The sequence below is a fragment of the Ambystoma mexicanum genome, chromosome 3q, assembly GCF_040938575.1.
Source record: "Ambystoma mexicanum isolate Mex_15411 chromosome 3q, UKY_AmexF1_1, whole genome shotgun sequence".
NCBI lineage: Eukaryota > Metazoa > Chordata > Amphibia > Caudata > Ambystomatidae > Ambystoma > Ambystoma mexicanum.
In genome coordinates this window covers 802845768-802871071 of record NC_090926.1, presented here as the reverse complement: position 1 = coordinate 802871071, position 25304 = coordinate 802845768, and the positions used below count along the sequence as shown (strand labels likewise).

Here is a 25304-nt window from a genome sequence, read left to right as displayed (position 1 = left end):
AGAGAATAAGATTTTTGGATTATATTCTTTACATGTGTTCGTATATATTGCAAGTTTCGTTCTGATGTTTAGTTTTCTAAATGTTCTTAAGGGTTGGTTAACCATTACAATTTCAGGCACATTGGCAACGGGTTGGAATTTAGATCTGGCCTTTGCTTTGGGAATCAATCTCTTTAAGCTACATTTGCACTAGGATTTGGTTGCATGTTATCTGAATAGCTACATTTAATTTGTTTGACTACTGTTGAGATAAGAGAAATTTGGGAATCGAGAGATGAATATTGGAATGTGGCTGAACATTACTGAGATTACACAGTTTGCATGCAGAAGCTGTTTTAGACTAACTATGCGGATTAAGATAGCCTCCCTTAATGTGCAGGGACTAAACTCCCCTTCAAGAGAATAGCTTTCTTGCATAGACCCTCGCACCAAGATGTAGATTTCTTCTGCTTAAGGAAACTCACTTGACAGAGGTGGATGAATGGTGACTTTATTCATGTAGGTTTCCAGAATAAATCGTTTCTACAGATGATTGCAAACAGAGAGGGATAGTGATCTTAATTAATGCATTAATACAATTTACGATGCACCACATTCTCAAAGATACTGAGGTGAATTATACAGGCTTATATGGCGACCTTGCAGGTAAACCCCTTACACCTTTATGCTTTATAGTCCCAACGATCATCAATCAAGTTTTTGTGATAGCTTTGTTTCCAGCTATTGTACAATTTGCGAAAGGAGAACCTTTTCTGCAAGACGACTTTAACACAGTGATGGTCCTGACTAGATATTGGTTGTTTATCAAAATATGAAACTATTCTCACTATTCCAAAACTCTCACTCAGGGAATTAAGGATTTGGGATTGGTTAATATTTGGCATCATCTCCACCCAAATAGCAAGGACTATATATTTTATTCTCATGTACATAAGATCCACTCCACGACTGATATTACATGTTCTATTCTCCGTTTGGCGGAACCTGTCCATGGGCAGCCACTAGGAACAAGGTTCACTCAGATCATGCTCTTATTGATCGGAATGTTCTTTTTAATCATGACCCTGCAACTAAATCATTCACTTTGTGTTTAAAAGACACATAATTCAATATTTTCAAATAAATTACAATGGAGATGTTTTATTGGAGATAATGTGGTTGGCCAGTAAAGTAGTGCTCAGAGGTAAACTGATCAAATTATGTACAACAAAACCGTCAGATGATACAACCCCACCAAGATTTCAGCTTTTTAACAGAAGCATAAAGGTACTGGTTCCAATATGATTTACCGTCGATTCAGAGCTGCAAAAAAGGCAATGGAAACATTACTAGATGTTGAAGGCACTAAAGCACTGTTATGCACCAAACAGTTGTATTATGCCAAAAGCAACAAAGAAAATAAAATCTTGCTTTATAAATAGGGCTCCCAGTTTTCCGTTTTAACTGATTTATATACATAAATACAGACTGAAATCACACTATTTCCTTTCTGTATGCATTTCTATAAAAGAAATGGAAAAAGCAGAATTTCATGTGTCTTGATTAGCCCTTCTGGGGCCACATTACAGTAATGTTGCACGGGTGCAAGTGCAAAGTTGCACGGTATTAGCACTAGGAAAAAGTTTGTCCTATTTCTAAAATCACTGGTACATATTAGAACACCATTGCACCATAACAAGTGTAGTTTTGCATGTTATAAGCACCAGGGCAAATATTGCCCTACTGCAAAAGAGATATATTTTTTATGCATTTTTGCACCAGTGTAAAGTTTCTGTAATCTGGCCCGAGATTGTCAATTATGCGTTACAGGCCAATGGCTGTTCAAAGTAACACAAGTGAGACACTAAAAAAAATGATTTATTTCCCTTTGAAGTTGTTTAAAAGGCTATAAAGAAGTTTATAACGTCAACATAAAAAGCAGCTGTTTATTTTTAAGGTGAAAAAGATCTTGACTTGATGTGCAAGAACCAAGCTCTATGAGCTTCTCATTAAAGCCATCAAAGCACTGCATTTTTAATTTGTATTAATGCATAAAAGCACTAGTAGCAAATCATCTTTTAACACAGCAAATATAAATGTGGACCATACAGACTGAAACATAAATATGGGTAAAAACAAACAGAAGTGCTGAAACAATAGATACATTAAAACCTGCAACCTTGGTTTAGGACAAGGAATAACATATACTGGTTATGAGATTTTGATGGTGGTTAGAATCCGATGAACCCTCAAAACTTACAGTTTTTCCGGCTTTTACATGTCCCGGTTCAGAGCCAAAGGCCTAGATCCTGAGCTGCAACAGAATTATCTCGAGCAAGCACAACTCCCTACCCTTACGAAGATTGATAGACTTCAGTTGGAACACCAAATTAAAACAGAGGAAGTGTCTGAAGCGATTAAATCCTTTCCTTCTGGCATGTCTTCAGACCCAGACAGCTTCTCTATTCCTCTTTATGAAAAAAATCCATCTCAACTAATTCCTTATATCAGGTAGTGTCACCACACCCATGTCTGGTTCAAAGTTTACCCTTTTATTGAAGCCAGGTAATGATACTAAAGATGGAACGGCATATAGGCTTAACTACAATGAATTTACTCAAAGATATTTGCATATTGTTTCGCTCCCCTCTTGCCAAAGCTGATAGATACCGACCAATCAGGTTTTATCATCAATCGCCAGATGCATGATAATATTCGAAGAGTATTTCAAATAATCGATCTTTGCAAAAAAAGAAAACACCTCTGGTCTTGCTTGAATTGCATGGGATTAAAGCATTCAACAGCATAGATTGGGACTTCTTATCTAATGTTTTAAGAATGTTTGCATTTGGACCCAATTTCATTTGATTTGGTTTTACTAATTCTGTTCACCCCCACACATCTATTAGACTGAAGAAAAGGGTTTCCGATCCTATCGCTTTTTATCGGGGGGACACATTAAGGCTGTCCTTTATAATCTTAATCATTTGCCTTTTTCTTAAAACAGTTAGCTTGTCAAATGAGGGATAACCATCTAATTACTATAAGGATAACGGGTGAAATACTCATAAGCCTGCCCTTTTGCAGATTATGTGATTTTTATGACTAACCGTAAATATACCCTACCAATAATAGATGAAGAATTGGATTGTTTATACCATAACATTCTCTTGTACAGTGTTTCCCATTTAAGTGGGAAGCAGATTACCTTAAGTATTTAGGTGTCTTCCTTACATGCTCTCATGACAACCTTTATCAACATAATTTACCCACCCTCCTGCAAAACCTGTTTCAAGACCTAGCTTGGAAATGTCTTGGTTTGGCCGATGCACAAGTGAAAGTGAATTTGCTCCTGCTATATGATTTTCAAACCCTTCCCATTACAATACAGCTTGAGACAATCAAGACATTGCAAACTAGAATATGGGACTTCCTTTGGCAATGGAAATGTCCTCGGTTATCTAGCAATATTTTGATGCACTGTTAACAACAAGGTGGAATAGCAATGCAAATTATTTATTGTTAACGTAATAGCAATGCAGAGTTCAATACTATTTGATTGGTAGGATGTTCATCACAACAAACGATGAAAGAGTAAGATCAATTAGAACGTACAGTTCCCTTACCATCTCTACCCTGGATTCTCCCCAAAAGCTGGCTGTCGAAACTACTTATGAGGGCATCTACCCTCTTTTGCTGTTTTTAGTGAGGTACGGTGGGCCGGAAATGTACATTTTCCACCTACTCTTTGGCCCTGCTGACGATTTTTAGAAAGTCTATACACCGAGTACATATGAGTGGCTCCTCAACACATATAGAGATAGTGGTCTTTGTGAGTTTCTGTCAACTATATGAAGAGTGCGTTTCCCTTAACGTCTGAACAATGTAAGTTAGAATTTTCCTTTCCAGAAAAAGAAAGATCTCATTACATACAATTGTGGCACTGGGTATCCTGTCCAAGTGTTTTGAACAATGACCGAGAATTGCTACCCTTTGAGAAGGTAATATCTTTAAAATACAATTTCTGGGAGCCACCAGGGGGCGCCGAGATGTTCTGACGATCCTGTGTCAGTCTCCTCCGAGGGCTGCATGTTTTGGGACCCGAGCCCCTCCAGGTCCCTCAGGAGTGAGGAGTGGCCCCCGAGGCGGACCCCAGGCGGTGGAGTGCATCTGTTGACCCTTCTTCCGACTCAAATCGGTGCGGCAGAGCCCCGGATCGGGCACTCGATGTGTTTAAGCAGAAGGACGCCAGCGCTGTTGGCCGCCCTTGGGCTCCAGTTTCCCGGGAGCCGCGGAACGCAGGGCCCGAGCATTCCGACGTGTGAAGTGTTGTGACCTGCCCCCCCCCCTCTGCGGGAGAATTACAGTGATCCAGGAATGACAGCTGCAGGAGGAGGTAAGCTGTTTTTTTTTTTTTTAGGTGCGTGGGGGCCGCGACCTGGACCTGGCCACCCCAGACCTCTGTCTCGCTCTAGCCTTGTGAGCGGGCACCCCGGGTGCAGTTGGCTCCAGACATGTTGCGGGTTCAGCCCACGCCCCCCCTTTAGGCTCCGGATTGGGTACGGCGGAGGGCCTGCCCCTCCCCCCCCGTGGGGGCTGGTGGTTGAGCCTTCCCCGTGAGACCCTTCCCAGACCCACCTCCTCTCCAGCAAGGCCCCTGCTGGCACTGCAGCTGCTCCGTGGGTTGAGTGAGGCACCCCCCCCAGCACCGAGTGGAGCTGGTGAGCCGGTCTTGAGTCTATCGCGCTCCTGATCCTGTTTGGCACCGAGCGGGTGCCTGTGGTGGGGAATGAGGGGGTGGGGGCTAGTTGTGCTTAATGTTTGTTAGCCTCCTGCCACCACCGCCCCCTAATTTTTCACCTACTGCCACAACTTTGTTTGGGGAGTCTGTTTTTGCCCGCAACCAGAGGAACTGAGGGACTGAGAGACTCCAGTGTGAGAGACTGCCGCCTGGTGCCTTCCTGTTGCCCCACCTTCTGTTTTGGTCTGGGACTCGGGAGGCCTCGCTGGGTCCTGTGTTTGATCTCACGGCTGGGGAAGACTTGGGGGGCACGCACAATCATTCCGGAGCCTCTTCAAGTTAGTGCTTCTTCCCGGAGGGTGCCCCATTTGCTACGGATCCCCCGTCACCCCTCTTGAAGACGCCTGGTAGATCCCTGGATGAGCTGGGATCGAGCCCTCCAAAAGTACTGATACGCCCCTCCTATAGCCCTGGCCGCTCCCGACATGGCAATCACGGTGCAAGCTGAGACGCTGGACGCCCAGGAGGTCAATAAGAACATGGCTGCCCTCTTGGAGGAAATTCACAGCTTCCGGGCTGACATTGGCAAAAGGCTGGACTGTCTGGATAAGAAAGTGGACTCTGTGGATGAGCGTGTTCAGGCCCTGGAAGCGAACCAGTCCTCGGTGGACATTTTGGAAACACAGATCGACATGCGCCTCTCGGAACTGGAAAGGAGGGAGGAAAAGTGCACTCTTAAGTTGGATGACTTGGAAAATAGGGAGCAACGGGGCAACCTGAGATTTCTAGGGGTGCCGGAACGAGAGGGGGAAACCCAGACGGATATCCTCAGGACCGTCAATTCAGTGATAAGTCAATTGTTTCATGGGGGCAACACCGACGAACCAACGATTGACAGGGCTCATAGAGTGGGCAATCCAAACAAAGGGCCCAGGTCAATCCTTGTTAAATTTTATTATTACGCAGAGAAGTCTAAGATCCTTGACCTGGCAAGGAAAAAGGGCCCTGTCAATTAGGAGGACAATAAGGTGACTATTTATCAAGACCTTTCAGCCTTTTCTCTGGCCCGCCGTCGCTGGTGCGGTCCCTTAACTAGATGGCTCCAATCTAAAGGAGTGAGATACAGATGGGGCCACCCCTTTTCTCTTTCATTTGAATACGATGGCTTTAAATACTCTTTGGTCACGGAAGATGACATTCAGAGGGTCACCTGTGAGATTCTGGGTGATCCCAAGCAGGGGGGTGGCCAGGAGGGTGAGAGAGTGGATGTGTCCCAGTCACGTGCCCCTAGCGGGCCCTCTGAGAGGCGTCGGGTGCAGGGACATAAGAAATATAGGAAGGTGTCCCCAACCTCGTCGGGCACGTCTAAAGTCTGACTATGTTTAGCTTTTTGTACGCACTCAGATCTGTTTGGTAGTTCTTGTGCTTCATGGGCATTTACCCTTTGGAGGTAGACGCTGGTGGCCTGGTTTTGGTGACGCATATAAGGTCTGTTTCCTTGGGATTTGAAGTTTATGTCTTTACAGAGTTGGGACCTGTCCCCTGGGGAATATCTTGGTTCTTTTCGAGATCGAAATGTGGGGAGTCTCCTGGGGAGTACAGCCTTTGGCCATCTGCAGGGGGAAATATTGAGAAACAAACGCCTCTCTAATGGCGGACTACAATCAAGCACTGACCTTGGGTTCTCTGAATGTCCGAGGTTTGAATTCTCCCCATTAGAGATCCTTGGTGGTGAGGGAATTTAAGAGGTTGAAACTCCATGTGTTTTTCCTTCAGGAAACTCATTGGACGAGGTGTAGGGAATGGCCTCTTAGAGCTAACTTTGTCCAGGGAGTTTTCCATGCATCTTGTCAGACCAAAAAAAGGGGGGTGGCAATACCAGTTTCCCCGAAAGCCCACTAGGGCCGTTTTGTGATTGTTAAGGGGGAAATCAGGGGTAATAAAGTGACGCTGGTGTCAGTCTACACCCCGAACGAAGCCCAAGACCTGAAGCCCAGTTTTGGGAGGGGACTAAGTCAAAAATCATGGAGTTCACAAAGGGGGCTCTCTTGGTGGGAGGTGATTTTAATATGGTTCTCGACCCCGATGTAGATCGTAAATCTGAGCACCCGTGCACGGTCTCCCGCAGGCTGAGGAAGATTTAGGTCTCTTTACATAACACAAACTCAGCCCTGGGCATCTCAGCATCTCCCGTAATGATCACATCTTGGTGGACAACTCACTGAAGAAGAGGGTATCTAGCTTTGGGGTGGAGTTGATCCCATGGTCGGATCATGACCTAGTACGGGTCCAGATAGGGATGCCCTCGGAACATCCCCAGAATGCGAGGTGGTCATGCAACGATCTGTTGCGGGATGTTAGGCAGAATCCTGGACAGTTCCATTAGGGAGCACTACACAAGATTAAGACTACAGGTGAGAGCAATAAATCCCCTTTGGTATCAGTCTGTACCACAAAGACTTAGTTGTTAGCTGTGGCTGAGCATTCAGACTTATCTCAAGAGGGAGATGATGTAACGCTCACCTGATTCCCGTAGAGGCGCCGGTCTTGACTGGGCGTATACCGTATCTTCAAAGGTGATGTGTAACACACGGCTGGCTCTTTGGGCTGGACCTCTGTGCACTGTATGTTTGACTCGAAGGGTAAGATGTCTGCAGATAGAAAATATGGGATTAAGGAACTGGGTTATTGAATGTCTCTCTCTTCTTCCCTTTCTCTTCTCCTGTAGAACCCCAAAGGTTAACGCTCTCACCTTAGGTAAGTGAACGCCGTGCTCTCCATCTGCCTCGGGGCAGGGTGCTGTAACCAGTTTCTTCACTGGATAAGGGGAGCAGGCCTCTTGACTTCAGAGGACTGCTGTCCGTCGTTTACTGCACGAACGGTAAGTTTCGAGTAATTCTAATGTCTTTAAAGTCTTTAGTAATGATGTTTCTTGTTTTGCAGGGTTCCGGCGATGGCGGATGACGGGCTGAAGTGAGTTGAAGATGGAGCCCGTGTGATGAATAGAAGCGTCTGGAAGCACGTAAGTAAGCGCTTGTTGCCTGCTTCACGATGCGCTCTAACTGTCTTTTTATTTTGCAGGTACAAGTTCGGAGCGGCTGCAGGGTGCCGGAATACCCACTGGGTTAGATGTGGAAAGGAGTAATGGCACGTGAGTATTAAAGTTCCCCAATGTCTTTAAACGCACCTTGTTTTGTCTTTCAGATGCGGGATGCAGCGCCGAAGGCCTCCGGAGCGTGCGAAGAGTTGGTAAGCTTTTGTCTTTCAGATGCCGGAATGCAGTGTGAAGACCTCCGGAGCGCACAAAGAGTAGGTAAGGAACAAGTTACTTACCTGTAACTGTTGTTCTCCAGCATGGGTCTGGCATGGATTCACATGCTCATGAATATTCCCCGTCGTCAGGCTGGGAATCCTCGGTAAAGAAAAAACCAGTATCAGTTTCGTTTCTGATCTATCTTTCGTAGTAACAACCAATCACTGGTCTCTGCGTCATACTGACCACAGCCAATGACTGCCCTCTAGCTAAGCACCGCCTCTGGCAGCCATCTTCAGATTTGGAAGCACGTGAAGTGGCAGTATGACCAAGTGAAGAGCCGCAGAGGGGTAGGCGGGAGGGTTCGCATGTGAATCCATGCCAGACCCATGCTGGAGAACAACAGTTACAGGTAAGTAACTTGTTCCTTCTCCAGCATGGGGTCTGGCATGGATTCACATGCTCATGAATAAAGAATACATAGCAGTACACACATGCACAACCACGGGAGGTGGCAAAGGCTCAACATTAAGCAGTACATCAAACTCAACATTAAGCATCTTACCTCCTCACCAGGCTCACCTCAGGCGAACAGGTTGCGCAGCACTGCTTGGCCGACCCTGGACTCCTCCCTGGAATCCCGATCGACGCAGTAGAATTTCGTGAAGGTGTGCGTCGACCTCCACGTAGCAGCCCTGCATATGTCCAGCAGGGGCACACCAGAAAGGAACGCCGTGGTAGCTGCGATCGCTCTGGTGGAATGGGCTCTCGGACAGCCAGGCAGCGGTCGGTTTGCCAACCGATGACAGTACATGATACAGCCGGAGAGCCATCTGGAAATGGAAGCCTTCGAGAGAGCCTTCCCCTGATTGACAGGTCCAAAGTTCACAAAGAGTTGTGACGTCTTCCGAAAACACTTTGTGCGGTCCACGTAGAACTTCAGCGCTCTAGCCACATCCAGCGAGTGCAAAGTCCTCTCAGCCGGCGACGAAGGCGACGGGAAGAACACAGGCAACACCAAGGGTTCGTTGAGATGGAAGTCCGACGGTACCTTGGGCATGAAGGAGGGGTGCGTCCTGAGCACTACCCTTGTGTCGTGAAAAGTCAAGTACGGGGCCTTGCAGGAAAGGGCCTGGATCTCTCCCACCCGTCGTGCGGAGGTGATGGCCACAAGAAACGCTGTTTTCCACGACAGAAACTTCAACGGGGCCGAGTGCAGAGGCTCGAACGGAGGTCCCATGAGCTTGGTCAGCACCACGTTGAGCTCCCACGCCGGGGCCGGAGCCTTCACCGACGGGAACGATCTGAACAGTCCCTTCATGAACTCTTTCACCAGACGATGAGACGACAAGGACGTCCGGCCCGTGGTTCTGGTGTATCGGGAGATCGCAGCAAGATGAATCTTGATGGACGCGTGTGCCAGTCCAGCTTTGGCCAGCGTCAGCAGGTACGGCAGTACCTGGGGAGCCGTAATCCATAGAGGGTTAATCTTCTGTGCGTGGCACCAGACAGAGAACCTCTTCCATTTGTGTCCGTAGCATTTAAGAGTCGAGGACGCCCTGGCTTTTGCAAGAACCTCTCTGCAGTCGGCCGGTATGTCGTATCCTCCAAACTCTAGCGCTGCAGGAGCCAGGCCTGCAAGTTCAGCGATTTCGGGTCGTGGTGGAGGATGGTGCCTCCTTCCCTGGAGAGTAGATCCGCGTCCACCGGCAGCTTGATTGGCGGGGATGCTGACAAGTCCAGAAGGTCCGGGAACCATATCTGCCTCGGCCACGCAGGTGCGACGAGGATCATCCTGCACCGTGACCTCTTGAGCTGGTTGACGAGCCGGATTAACAGTGGCAAAGGAGGGAACGCGTAGAGGAACAGGCCCTCCCAGGGGAACGAGAAAGCATCGCCCATGCTCCTCGCCTGGGGAAACCTGCTGGCGAACCTCCGGCACTTGGAGTTCGTCGCCGTCGCGAACAGGTCGATCTGGGGTGTGCCCCACCGTCGGAAGAGGCGATCCACTAGATCCTGCCGTAGTTCCCACTCGTGGCACGAGCGCAGCTCCCTGCTGAGTGAGTCGGCGATGGTGTTTTTTATCCCTGCCAGATGAAACGGCACCAGAAACATCCTTTGGGCGACGGCCCAATGCCACAGGTCCTGCGCCTCCTTGGACAGTGCTGGGGACCTGGTTCCGCCCTGTTTCCTGATGTAAAACATGGTGGTGGTGTTGTCGGTGAAGATCCTCACCAACTTGCCCTTGAGGGACGGAAGGAAGGACCTGAGGGCCCAGAACACTGCACGGAGCTCCAGGACGTTGATATGGAGGGACTTCTCCGTCGGGAGCCAAAGGCCTCTCGCATGCAGATTTTCGGTGTGCGCTCCCCACCCTTCCAGGGAGGCATCCGTGGTCACTGTCTCCTGGTGGTCTGGGGTCTGGAAGTCCATGCCCGCCGTCAGATGCGCGCGGTTGCCCCACCACCGGCCGCTCGGCGGAAACTCTCGTCGAGTGTGATCCTCTCCTCGAAGCCGCCCGTCATTTGGATCCAGCGCGCGTCCAGGAACTCCTGCAACGGGCGCATCCGGAGCCTGCACATGGGAATGAGGTAGATGCAAGACGACATCATTCCGAGGAGGGACTTGATGGACCTCACCTTGGCCGCGTCGGAAACCAACATCCGCTGTACCTTGCCCAGGATGGACCTGGTCCTTTCCTCCGACGGGGAGGCCAGAAGGGACACTGTGTCGAGCTTCGCTCCCAGAAACAGTGCGTTTTGCGCGGGTACCAGGTGGGACTTGGCGTAGTTCACGGAGAATCCCAGGTCCGTGAGAAGTTGGACGGTCCTTGCCGTGTGCTCCACGGCGAGCTCCCTCGTCTTGGCTCGGGTGAGCCAGTCGTCCAGGTAGGGGTAGACGTGGATCCCCTCGCGGCGCAGCTGCGCCGCCACCGGTGCAAGGCACTTGGTGAATACCCTGGGTGCTGACCGTAGTCCGAAGGGGAGGGCTTTGAACTGGTAGTGACGCCCTTGGACCACAAACCTGAGGAATTTTCGGTGCCCCTTTAGGATGGGAATATGGAAGTAGGCATCCTCCAAATCCAACGACGACAGGAAGTCTCCTTCCTCCAGCTGACCCAGGACGTGCTGGAGGGTGACCATCCGGAACTTTTGCGCCTTGATGAACTTGTTCAGACGTCGCAGGTCCAGGATGGGGCGCCATCCCCCCGTCATCTTCTTCACGAGGAAGTATCTCGAGTAAACTCCGGAGCCCCGAAGCCTCTTTGGGACGAGTTCGATGGCGCCCTTCCTGAGCATCGCCTTTACCTCCAGGAGAAGTTGAGGGACGTGAAGTTCTTTCCTGGCCACGGGGGGGACGCGCGGACACCTTCTTTGAAACTCGAGCGCGTGGCCCCGGGCCAAGGCGTCCAGCACCCAACGGTCGGTGGAGATGGACTCCCACACGCTGACGAAGCTCGCCAGCCGGTCTCTCACCGGGGTGCTTCGGTGGGGGCCCGACCCCACGGTCGGTTCAATCCTGCTTCGACGAGGCTTTGCCGCCTTGACCTCCTTGGCGACAACGGCGGGGTCCGCCAGACTTGCCTCGTCCTCTGTAGGCCTCCTGAGCCGACGAGCGGGCCGCTTGACGGTAGGTGGAGAAACCGCTGCCAGAACTTTTGGAGGCGCCCTTGCCTCCGCTGCTCCGAAAGGGCGTCCGTCGTTGTTGCAGAACTCCAAGGGCCCGGGCCGTCTCAGTGTCCGCTTTAATGGCCTGAAGGGAATCGTCCACTGTTTTCCCAAACAGGTTGTTCCCATAGAAGGGCATGTCCAGGACTCTGGTCTGAACGTCTTGACGGAAGTCCGTAGCCTTGAGCCATCCACGCCGCCTAAGGCAAATGCCGTTGCCCAACTGGCGGAACCCAGTGTCGGCGATGTCCGTCGCAACGGTAATGGCGTGGTCCGAAGCCACCTCACCTTCCTGCAGGATCTCCAGGGCCTCTGCCCTCTTGTCGTCCGGCAAGAAGTCCAGTAGGGGAGCCAGTTTGTACCAGAGCTCCCTGTCGTAGCGGGCCACGATAGCCAAGGCGTTGGCCGCTTTAATCGTCGTCGCCGCAGACGAGATGACTCTGCGTCCCATAGCGTCCAATTTCTTTCCCTCGCCGTCCGGTGGGGAAGTCGATGTGGAGGCTGCACCCCCCCCCCCGCTTTTTTCCTGGCCGCCGCGGAGACGACGGAGTCCGGGGTAGGCTGCGCCCGGAGGCACAGGGGGGCCGTGTCCGGGACCCGGTACTTCTTCTCGTACCGGTCTCTTCTAGCTGGCGTCGTGGAAGGGTTCTTCAGGAGGGTGAGGCCCTCATCCCAAATGTCGTCCAATAGAGGCACTGAGAGGACCGTCTTCCTCTTGGCCTCGCGCCGCTGATAAAGGAAACCTTCCTTCTTCTTCTCCTCAGGGCAGAGTTGGAAAAGCTCGGATGCCCTGGTGATCATGGAGTGGAACGATCCAATCTCGTCGGGTGGAGAAGCCCTGGTGGGAGGCGACGACGGTACATCCTCGTCGTATACCTCGTCGTCCGTACCCGTCGCTGCCGTGTCAGTCCCCGTATCATCCCCTCGGGTGGACGGGGAGGAGGGCTGGAAGGGGCGCGACGGCTGAAAAGGAGGCGGAGGGTGGATCCTTCTTTTCTTGGTAGGGGGAACACCAGAAGGTCCCGGTTCTGGGTCCTCCGACGGGAGAGGTTCCGTCGGCAACGTTAGTCTCGTCCTTATCTCTGAGCATAAGGACTGTATAGCCAACAAAATGGCAGCCGAGTTGTCTCGCGGCGCTGGCAGAGGGGAATCCGACGGGCGATCAGGGGCCCCGTCGGTACCCTCGACGATGTCGTCGTCACCTGCGTCGGGATCCATCCCGACGGGCCGGTCTTCTTCCACGCCGAGGCCGTGGCTTAAGACTTCGACCAGCTCCTCCTCCGAGGTTGAGACCGAATCTACGACGACGCCCTGCCCCCCCTTTTTCTTCCCCACGGGGGATTTCATGGGGGTCCTATCGATGGGCACAAAAGAGGACTCCCTCCGAGGTGGCAGGGAGACTCTGAGCCCCGAGGTCGCCACCACTGGTGTAGCCTCCACAGGCTGAGCCAGGGCCGCCGCGACAGTTTCGATAGAGGGCTTGGCCGGATGGATTAAGGCCTTCACCACCCTAGGTGCGCTCACCGCCTTATCCTTGAGGGGGGGACACTGCCTCGCTCCCCCTCCGCCTTCGAGCTCGACCGGGGCCTCTCCAGGAGCTTTGCCGGGTGCTCGGCCTTCCTCTTACCCGACCCAGAGCGTTGGCTCGTGGTTGATGGTGCCGGGGAGGGTGCGCCCTGCCTGGCGCCCGTAGAGCCCGACCGTTCGGCGCTCCCGGTGCCAGCGGACTCGCGGTGCTTGGCCTTATGTTGGACCCCCGTCGCCGGGGCGTCCTCAAAGGTCTTAGAAGACCGCTCGGCTTTCTTCCTCTTCTTCTCGCCGGACGGGCTCTTCCCTTCCAGCCAGTTGGCGAGACGTTGATGGCGGTCCTTCATGGTCCGCTCCGACATGTTGCCGCAACACGCACAGTCCTTCTCCACGTGCGTCTTGTCCTCATGTAGGCAGTAAAGACAAAAAGAGTGTTCGTCCTCCTTGAAGACGTTCTGCAGCTGACATCCAGGGCAGACCCTGAACAGCTTTCCGGGCGTCGAGCTCCCCTTCTCCTGGGCCATGACCGGGCCTGAGAAACTTCTGGAGTCCTCCAAAAGCGTAGCTCGACGAAATCTTCACCCTTGAGGGGCGCAGGCGAATCCGACACGGGTCCCCGTTGATCGGATGGAGAATCGGTGGAGCTTGAGGCTCTTCTGACCGAAAAAAACGAAGTTTTTGAGAAAAAACGTGAAAAAATAGCACTAACGCTCGAGAGCAATAGCACGAGGATCCCAACACATGAACGTGCGGTAAAAATCTGAAGATGGCTGCCAGAGGCGGTGCTTAGGTAGAGGGCAGTCATTGGCTGTGGTCAGTATGACGCAGAGACCAGTGATTGGTTGTTACTACGAAAGACAGATCAGAAACGAAACTGATACTGTTTTTTTCTTTACCGAGGATTCCCAGCATGACGACGGGGAATATTCATGAGCATGTGAATCCATGCCAGACCCCATGCTGGAGAAGCCTTTCTCTTTCAGATGCCGGAATGCAGCGCGAGGCGTTGGTGACAGCCGATGGACCAGGTAAGTGAAGAGCTGTCACTGAAGACCGTAATGCTAACCTGTTCTTTCTTGTCTTTATAGGTGTTGCTGAAGACTGGATTCAGGATGGTAAGCCTTTTTCCTTAGGCCCAGGATCAGATGCAGAAGACACGATGAGCGTTCTGCTGCAGAGGATGCAGAATAACGCAAAGCAAGATTCATCCATCGGGTGTGGTTTAAATACCCTCCTGTAGTGCTTAGGTGTCTCCTTCCACAGCCACGCCTGGGTAAGAAAAGAGTTCCTGCTTTCCAGAAGAGTTCCAGTGTTCTGAATCTAGGGAGTGGCTCCTGCCCCACCCAACAGGAAAAGTAGTTCCAAACAGAAGACGATCAGAGGCTCAACTGGCAGGCAAGTAAGCAGCATGGTCTGCTGCAGGTAAGTCCACCCAAGCATTATGAGCCCGGCGCTTCCAGCGCTGGGACTGGGCATATTTATGAGCCTGGTGCCACTGGCGCCAGGACTGGGTCCAAAAGGTCCCAATTGGGACTGGTTGGCACTCGGAACCTGGGTTATGGATCTGCTTCCAAGGGAGTTGGGAAAACCCTGACCTTTTGGAAGCAGAGATCATGACAGATGAGCAGTATTCAGGGTTTACACAATAGGTCTACAGTACTATCGCACAAGGAAACACTGACCAAAGCTTTGTATTAACAAGTAGTTATATATTTATTTTATACACTTCTAATAAAACACATGTATCACAGTGATCAAGCAAGTTAAATTAAGTCAAAGGAAAAATATACACACTCCCAAGTTAAATTGTAGACCAAGTGAACTAGAGTGAAAACTGAGCAAAATGGCACAGTGAAAACTACACACAAGGGATACTCTAACAATTCCTTACAAGGTAGGTAAAGGATTTAAAACACCTTTAGCGCTACCGCGAAGAAAGGACCTCCTGGCGGAACAATCTACCTTTAAATGAAGAAGTGGCTCCTGCGGTAGCGGTTGTTCCTGGTAGTTCCTGCAGTTCGGGTGATCCAGCAGAGGAAGAGAGGCTCTCGTCGTGGAGAATGGTTCGAGCTATTGCACTACCCAGGGATGAAACTAGCCACGGTGCGGCCCGATGAATAAAAGGTACGCTCCTTTAAATCGCGGTCCAGGTGGACTGGTGCCTGGCTATCTGGGCCTCCGAGTACAGGGTATGGGAGATTCGACCAAGGCAGGTCCGGGAAGGCGATTGGAAAGCTGGTTGGCCCCACGAGCACAAGGGAAGAAGGCTCTTGCAGAGGAAGATCTTCTCTCGTCGTGTGGAGAAAAGTGGTGAGACGCTGCAGCAGGGCTTCACCGGTGGTTCAGTCGTTGTAGATGTCTTTGGCTTCTCTCCTCTTCAGCTTCTTAGTTCCAGTGGCGATGTCTTGCTCTTCCAGTCCTCAGGACCCTGCTTTTATGCAAAAAGATCCCCATTCATACAGCCTAGCTGTCACTCACACAGTGGAGTGGTCATCTTGGCGGGAGACCCTCCAGCCTATCAGGATAGAGTGCGACATGGGTTGCTGAGGCAACCCTGTCCAGGGGTCCTACTCCCCCTCCCACACAATGGACCCACCCCAGACTCAGTGGCGGAGTAAAGTTAATATTAAAATACTCTGGCGGTATGTTAGAGGCGGTCAGAAAAAGTGGTAGCCTGGAACAATGGGAAAATCAGATAGGGAAATATCTGCGGTAAATATTTACAGTAGTAACCACTGCCACTAGCCAGAAACTTTTGAGAGAGGGACTGTACGGTACCCTCTCGAAAATGAACATAAGGGAAAACCTATTAACCCTTTCCAGTACCTCCATACTAAGATGGGTTGTACTGGTTTAGTTCATAAAAATTGACTAGTAAAGTCAATTGGGACTTTACATGCCCTGGGAGACAGTAGTCTATCCCAGGGTATGGAGTCTATGTTTGGGGGTCGCTACTAAATCCCTGTGTCACTGCACGGAGGGTGCTGTGTAACACATGTGCATAAAGATGGTTCCTATGGGGGTGAGAAAATCCCACAGACATTAAACAGAAAAATAGCCTAGAACACACATAGCAAAAAGTGCCTAAGAGTGGGAAAAAGAGCCTCACTCTTAGCAGGAAAAAGAAACAAACCCTTCAAATCCAGCAAAGCTGCTGGGGGACTCTATAGGTAAGGGAAATTAGCCATAGAATGAGAATTCTCACTAACACGGGATAAAGTCCTGTCCCAGGAACATGTGGTAGCGATAAAAGACTACTTCGCTTTGAATGACAATGGTGAGGTGGGGGATGACGGAGTATGGGAAGCATTTAAGGCCACAATTAGAGGGATGCTCATTGACATGGGAGCGAGGAGGAAACGGGAGAGAGGAAGGGAGGAGAAAATTCATAGAGACAAAATAGAGGCTATCCAGCCGGGGGGGAGAATTTAGGTCCCAAATGTTCCCGGGGACATGGTCGGAACTTCAACGGCTTAAGGCCCAACTAGCAGCTCGCTTGGTGGGTCAAACCGAGAGAAAACTAGCTTTTCTTAAACAGCAATATATGGAGAAGGGGGAAAAGGCTGATAGGATCCTTGCCTGGAGACTAAGGGAACTCAGAAATAGCAAGAGAGTCCATGTGCTTCATTCCCCAGGGGGACGGGGGGATAGGTGTACGGAGGATTATGATATAGCTGAGCTCTTCCGACTATATTACGAACGCCTCTACACCTCGTAATGTCTTGGAGAGGGCTCTGAAGCGCACGTTTTCCTAGACTCCCTGCCACGTCCCTGCCTCTCCCCGGAGCTGGCAGGTCCTTTGGAAAACCCAATTTCCCTGCAGGAAGTAGTAGATACGATAAACTCGATGAAGAGTTGTACCACCCCGGGGGATGATGGTTTCACAGTCTCCTTCTATAAGACCTTTGGAACTATCCTTGCCCCTTTCTTGGCCAAACAAATTGTTCAATTCCGCTCTCGATTCCGGACTCCTCACCCAGTCGATGCTTTTAGCCCTTGCAGTCGTTATTCCTAAAGAGAGGAAAGACCCTTCTCAATGCCACTCCTATCGTCCCATTTCTCTACTCAACACTGACGTGAAAATCATGGCGAAACTACTTGCGAACAGATTGGCCCAGCATCTTCCAGCGCTAGTCCATGGTGACCAGGTGGGTTTTATCCCCAGCAGGCAAGGGTCAGACAAGATCAGAAAGACCCTGGCCTTATCTATGAAGCCTTGAGTAGCGACTTGGAGGCCCATTTGCTGTCTTAATACTTCATCATATTAAGTTTATTCGGAAGCAAATTATCCATAAACAATACACAAAATAGAACTGCATAGTAATACAAAATCCAATTCAACATTTTTTTTTTTTTAAAGTCCACGGCATTAACTTACAAGCATTACATATGTATAAAAAAAGATTAAAATGTGCATGTTTGTAAATCAAGATTAAATCCACAGGAAGCGTCCAAACAATTCAATAAAATGTTTAGGGTTTGATCATATTTTGGACAGTGAATTTAGTTCTCCGATACCAGGCCCTTTTCAAGTAGTCCACCATGCTCCAGGCCACTGGCATCGTAGCGGCTGAAAGCAGATAACATAAAGCAGGCCTAGCCTGAGACAAGCCAGCGGACCTAAGTATGTCTTAGGTCTGTGTAATGTGGGCAAAACAACACAAAGTGTAGAAGGTCCTCCACTGGCCACTGACAGCAGGTGCAAGCTGTAGGTTGCACATTATGAGTCCAGCTTTTTGTTCGTGCCCCTAGCCATAAGCAATCAAACCGGGCTTGGGTCAAAGCCCAGCGATCTGCAGGATTATCACTGTGGAGCAAGTACGGCTGAATAGCATCTGCAGATGTTAACACAATATGCCTTCTGTTTTCAAGAATACCCAAGGCAGCGGACTCCTTATTTGCCACCACGATGGAATTAAACATTTTTTTGTATGCCCTGACCGCACAGGGGGTCAAGAAGATTGAGGGGCAGACAAGATTAGCACAATTTAACTGTCTAATGCATTTCTGGATGTACATAAGCCAGGGGATTTTCTTTACAGCTGAGCTACTCACCAGGGCTCTTATGATCTTATGTGAAAGAGTGGCTTTCTGGTTAGCCCATAGTGCCAGCCAATGCGAGACTGGAGCCAATAGCCACTCATCGGCAATGTGTGTCTTAATACTCAGTGAAGGCTTTTGACCGGGTCAAATGGCCATATATGGGCAGAGTGCTGCAAAGAATGGGTCTGGGTGTAAAGTTTTGCCGTTGGATTCCACCTTGTATAACCGGCCTTCGGCCAGAGTAGCGGTGAATGGCGTTGTCTCGGATCGGCTGTTTCTTTCCAGGGGCACCAGACAGGGTTGTCCCCTTTCCCCCCTCTATATGCACTTGCAATGGAGCCTCTTGCAATAGCGATACGGCAACACCAAGGGATTACGGGGATCAGGGTGGGCGAGCTTGACTTTAAACTCTCACTTTTCGCGCACAACATTCTAGCATATCTAACTAATTTGGATACTTCTCTCCCTAATCTTCTCTCCCTGATCCGGTCGTTTGGAGCTTTCTTAGGCCTGAAGATCAATCCATTAAAATCCTGCTTAATGCCAGTGCGGTCGGGCTCCAGGGGCAATGAGTGAGGAGATACAGTGCAGGGCATCGAGATAATTGGTTCCGACATTTTATATCTTGGGATCCATCTCCCTAGAGACCTGGGGTCCCTCTTTGAATTGAATTTGCCCCAAATTCTCTCCAAGATAAAGTCAAACCTTGCTAGGTGGGCGCCCCTGACCCTCTCGTGGTTTGGCCGAATGGTGTCCGTTAAAATGAATGTCCTCCTCCACCTTTTCTAACTCTTCTGTTCCCTCCCCACAAACATTCTGGAGTCTTACTTCAGGTCTCTGCTCCTTATGATTCAGCGTTTTATTTGGAATGGCAATAAACCAAAGGTCAGGTACGACACTCTGACTCTCCCGAGGTCCTTTGGGAGGTTTGGGCTCCCTGACTTTCGCCTGTATTATAAGGTGGCACAGCTTAGGGTCTTGTTGAAACATATGCAAGACGATATGCGCACCTATTGGACATACATCGAGGATACATATACGCACCCCAGAAAAGTTTGAGACGTGTTGTGGTCCCAAGGTAGTGAGCTTCCCAGTCGAGTGAATACCCATCCTAAGCTGGCGGTACTTTGTGAACTCTGGCAGCCATCCAAGGAGAATCTTACCCTCTCCTCTTGGCCTTCACCTCTCTCTTCACTTTGGGGTCCGCCCATCGATCTAGGTAAAAGGAGCTTAAGAAATACTCAGATGTGGTCAGACATGGGCCTGGAAAGGGCTGTCCAACTATTCCCACAATCTTCCTTTATAGAGTATGACTCCCTGGTGGAGGCTATGGGGGATAGCCCAATGTCAATTTTTGAGTTTCCCCGCATTAAAGGTATCCTCACATCACCCCCCTGGCTCAGGGTGCTAGTGCCCTTTGAGAAGGTGATTGTAGAGTCTTATTCACGCTGGGGGTCCCTCTCCAGAATTTATCGGGTCTTGATTACAGCCCAACTGTAGGGTAGACAAGTGTTTAAACACTTCTGGGATGAAAAACTGTTTGTAATAGAGGACTCCACCTGGTCTAGAATTTACGAGACCCTCTTCTCAGGCTCCTTGTAAACTGCAGCTATGGAACATAACTTTAAGATATGCAGTGCTTGGCATATCTCCCCGGACAGGCTGTCTCTCCCCTTGTGCCTAGGGATTGTGGCCAGCGGGGTACATGGGTTCACTTGTGGTGGGAGTGCCCACCTGCTCAAATTTACTGATCGGAGCTTCTGAGTTGGATTAAAGATATAGTGGGTTTTGCCGTGCCTAAACGTCCTCTGGAAATATTTTTCGGTGTTTCAGCCTCAGAAGAAGACACGGGGGGCTTACCGCAGGTAATCAAGGGTATGTTGAGAGCGGGGAGGTTGGCTCTGGCGCAGACTTGGAAAGGTACGTTCACACCATCCAAATCAGATTGGTTGTCGAAATTGTGGGTTATTTTTAACTAATGAGAAACTGTCAGCACTGGCACATGATAAAATGGAAGCCTTTCTACGGGACTGGACTCCGGTACTCCTTCATGAAGACTGTGAGGCACTGAGACTTTGAGAGTTTATCGGATGCATGGTTTATCATCTGGTTTTCTGTGGTCTTTGGAAACAAGCCTTTGGCTAACCTCTGTCTTTTTTTGTTGGTGGATTGGAACCCATTTGGGTCATCTAATAGATGAGTCATGATCTTGTGCTTATGTTCTTCTTTTCCTCAGGGTTTGTGGTCCCATTTTGTACTCTGCAGTTATTGGTTGGGGGGTGCAGGGAGTTGGGATTTTCCAGATCCTCTTGTTGTTGATATTCTGCTGTGCAAAAGTATCTGGTTTTTTGGTTATTGTAAAATGTCAATAAAAGCTTAATGACAAAAACACAATTTCTTTTAATTGTGTTTATGTTCAAAATTAGAACTTTTACACATCAACCATACATATTTAGTTAATAGAATAACAAACAAAATGTATCAATTTTTAAATAATGAATTCATCCATCACATTCATTTCAATATATAGTCAATTTAATCAATTATCATTAATTCACATTACAATATAATGTATCACTCCTACACAATAAAATAAATCAAAACCAATTATGTTCCTAAGATGTACAAAACACCACGTAAACAGATCACTATCCCGTTATTATCCAATGCTTCATAAAACTCATCATAGCATTTACAAATGCATTTTCAATACTTTCTAGTGGTGTCACATCCTTCAGCGCTATGCACTCCACCATTAAATCTTTTAAACTCTCTTGATATTTTGCAATAGTGACAAGAGTCTGTATTTACACCCATTCTTCTGTTGGCTAGGATTTCCCCGGTGGGCAAAAGATTCAAGTGAAATTGCAAGAATTGGCTCTGTATTCTATGGCGTGGGAACTGCTTCAAATGAGTTGCAGCACTCTCAAAGACTTATCAATCCTCGCAAACGTGTTATGAGTTTTGTAATTCCTAACCGTTGCAATTGTCTTGATCCAATCCATCTCCTTCAATCGTTTTTTAATTGCATCTGGATTTTCATGCATCTCTCCCCAATCCTTGCTACATTCATCAAGAATGACATCAACATTTTCGATCATTGCTGTAAGGAATGGTGGATTATATGTCCCCAATTCCTTTGCTAGATTTTCAAAGAGTGTATTAGGGGTAGGATAGAGAATCTTTGACAACAGACTTATTAGTTTCCATTGGACCCAATATTCCAGTGATAACAAACCACATTCATAGAGGAGTGAAGGCATTGGTGTCCCCTGTGGCAGGTTCAATACCTTTTTCCATATGTAGCCCTCTATTCTTACCCATGGGATAGTTAGACTTACTATATTAACTTCCAACCTGCATGTTATTTTAGGCACTACTTTCCCCACATAGTATGTAAGCAGAGGTTTATTGTGAATTTACAGTATTTACCCATTATTTTCTTCAATTGGTAAATCATTTGACCACTTTTGTACAATATTCAATATATGCTATCTTCACATGATGTTTTATCCTTTACCTGGAATCCTAAATACGTTTTTATTTTTTCCGGGTAGGATCTTAATATTGTCCACTTGGCAGGTATATGTATATTTTGCTCGAGTTGCCCTGGGGTGTGATAGCTGAATAACATGCCACTTTTTCTAGTTGATCACCAGTACATTTATTTTGGCATATTCACTAGTTCTTGTGAGCAGACGTTGTAACCCTACCGGGGTGTGATCTATAAGAGCAAGGTCGTCTGCGTATGTCAACCAATTTATTTCTTCATTTCCCAGTGTAGGAGATCACAAGCCAGCTCCCTTCAGTGCCCTCTGGAAATCTGCCAAAAAACAATTAAATAGATATGGTACAAATAGTCAACCCTGCCTTAGACCTCTATAAGTCCTAATTGCTGAGTTTAGCGCTCCCTCTAAGTTTGGCCTTATTCTGATCCATGTTTCTGGGTGGATATGATCTAATATTGCCAGTAGTGATGGAGTAATACCCCAAATCTTAAATGTTCTCCATAGATGTTCCGCATCAACCAAATCAAACGCTTTAAAGAAGTCTATGAGGGCCACAAAGCCCCAATCTTGATTTCCACCTTGATCCCTAGCAATTCTATCCTTTAGGACCGATAGGACTAAACCACTGAGAGCTGTCCCCATTCCATTCTGGATGCCAGTTTGTGCTTTCGATAGGATACCATTCTCCTTCACCCACTCACTAAATTTCTCGAGTACTATTGCTGCATATATTTTACTGTCTGGGTCCATCAAAGCAATCATGCAGTAATTCAGCGGATCTGAACGATCCCCCTTTTTAGCTATATCGGTATAATTATGGACTCTCTCCATGATTGTGCAATTTTTCGTTTCATCAAGATGTCCTTAAAAAGGAAATTCATCATACCTGCCCATAAATGTGCGTTATTCTTGAATACCGCATTGTACGAGATATGTGGACCACATGCAACCGACATAGGGAACAAGTTACTTAACTGTAACTGTTGTTCTCCAGCATGTGTCTGGCATGGATTCACATGCTTATGAATATTCCCCGTTGTCAGGCTGGGAATCCTCGGTAAAGAAAAAATCAGTTTCAGTTTCGTTTCTGAACTGTCTTTCTACTAATAACTAATCATTGGTCTCTGGGTCATACTGCCCCCAGCCAATGACTGCCCTCTACCTAAGCCCCTCCTCTGGCAGCCATCTTCAGATTTGGTAGCACGTAAAGTGGCAGTAGAACCAAGAGAAGAGCCTCAGAGGGGTTGGAGGTAGGGTTTGCATGTGAATCCATGCCAGACCCATGCTGGAGAACAACAGTTACAGGTAAGTTACTTGTTCCTTCTCCAGCATGGGGTCTGGCATGGATTCACATGCTCATGAATACAAGAATACATAGCAGTACACACATGCACAACCATGGGAGGTGGCAAGGCTCAACATTAAGCATTTCAACAACTCAACATTAAGCATCTCTTACCTCCTTACCAGGCTCATCTTCAAGCGAACAGGTTGCGCAGCACTGCTTGGCCGACTCTGGACTCCTCCCTGGAATCCCGGTCGACGCAGTAGAATCTCGTGAAGGTGTGTGTCGACCTCCACGTAGCAGCCCTGCAGATGTCCAGCAGGGGCACACCAGAAAGGAACGCCGTGGTAGCAGCGATCGCTCTGGTTGAATGGGCTCTCGGACGTCCGGGCAACTGTCGGTTTGCCAACCGGTGACAGTACATGATGCCGCCGGAGAGCCATCTCCAAATGGAAGCCTTCGAGAGGGCCTTCCCTTGGTTCACAGGTCCAAAGTTCACAAACAGCTATGATGTCTTCCGAAAAATCTTTGTACGGTCCACGTAGAACTTCAGCGCTCTAGCCACATCCAGCGAATGAAAACTCCTCTCAGTTGCAAACAAAGGCGACTGGAAGAAAATAGGTAACACCAAGAATGAGGGGTGCATCCTCAGAACTACCCTTGTCTCGTGGAATGTCAGATATGGAGGTTTACAGGAGAGGGCCTGGATCTCTCCCACTCGTCGTGTGGAGGTGATGGCCACAAGAAACGCTGTCTTCCACGATTGGAACGTCAACGGTGCTGAATGCAGAGGCTCAATTGGTGGCCCCATGAGCCTGGCCAGCACCACGTTGAGTTCCCAAGCTGGGGTCAGAGCCTTCACCGGTGGGAACGATCGGAACAGTCCTTTCATGAACTCCTTCACCAGGCGATGAGACCACAGAGATGACCACACCAGAGTTCTGGTGTAGCGGTAGATCGCCGCCAGATGGATTTTGATGGAGGCGTGCGCCAGCCCCGCCTCGGCCAGAGACAGCAAGTACGGCAGCACTTGAGGGGCCGTGATCCGCAGAAGGTTAATCTTCTGTGTACGGCACCAGACAAAGAACCTCTTCCATGTGTGTCCATAGCACTTAAGAATCTAGGACGCCCTGGCCTTTGCAAGCACCTCCTTGCAGTCCGCCAGGATATCGTACCCTCCGAACTCTAGTGCTGTGATAGGCAGAATGCAGGGCAGTTCCCTTAGGGAGCACTACCCCAGATTAGGACTACAGGTGAGAGCAATAAATCCCCTTTGGTATCAGTCTGTACCACAAAGATTTAGTTGGTAGCTGTGGCTAAGCAGTCAGACTTATCTCAAGAGGGAGATGAGCAGTATTCAGGGTTGACACAATAGGTAGTACAGTACTATGGAGCATGGAAACACTGACCAAAGTTTTGTATTAAAAAGAGAATATATATTTATTTTATACACTTCTAAGTCAACACATAGATCACAGTTAATAAAGTAAGTTAAGTTTAGTCAAAAGAAAAGCATATACAACTCCCTATTCAATTGTAGACAAGTTTGTGGTATAGTGAAAACTGAGCAAAACGGCATAGTGAAAACCTACTACAAATGGCACTCTACCAATTCAACAAAAGGGAGGGAAAGTACAAGTTAAACCGAAATATCTTCAGACACCCCCTAGCAGCAACACTTCACAAAACTTCAGCGAACAAGTAATGCACAGTAACACTTTAACCAAAAGACAAGTGAATGAAAACTGAGCAAAATGGCACTCCACAAGTTAAAACAGTAGGAAGGAAGAGGGGTTTAGAAGATTTAGGTGCATCAACACATTTCTCATCAAAAACGAATCTAGTGAGAGCAGATCTAACAAATAAGCCAGAGTCAATAGGCCTGCGCCAGAGTCAGTGGTACAGGACCAAGAGTTTAGGAGCAAAAATGTTCTTGTAGCTGCAGTCAAGTCTTTAGTAGGAAACTTTTGAAGAGGTAGATGCAAGGCAAAAGACAATGTTAAGAGATAGGGCAGCCAACCCCACAAGTAGTTAAACGATTTAAAACACCTTTAAGGCTACTACGGAGAAAGGGCGGCCTGGAGGAGCAATGTACATTAAACGTGGAGAAGTGGCTCCTGCGGTGGCGGTTGTTCCTGGTAGTTCCTGCAGGTCGAGGGGTCCAACAGAGGAAGAGAGGCTCTCGTCGTGGAGGAAGGTTCGAGTCGCTGCACTACCCAGGGATGAAAACCAGCCGCGGTGCTGCCAAACAAAGTTTAAAAGGTAAGCTCCTTTTAATCATGGTTCGGGTCGATAGCTT

The 25304-nt window shown here is 48.7% G+C and overlaps 1 protein-coding gene across 2 annotated transcripts in view; it reads right to left on the bottom strand.

Moving 5' to 3' along the window:
• SPATA20 (spermatogenesis associated 20) overlaps nt 1-25304 on the bottom strand; it is a 2241715-nt gene that overhangs the window by 1019186 nt on the left and 1197225 nt on the right. The gene's annotated exons all lie outside the window — the stretch shown is intronic.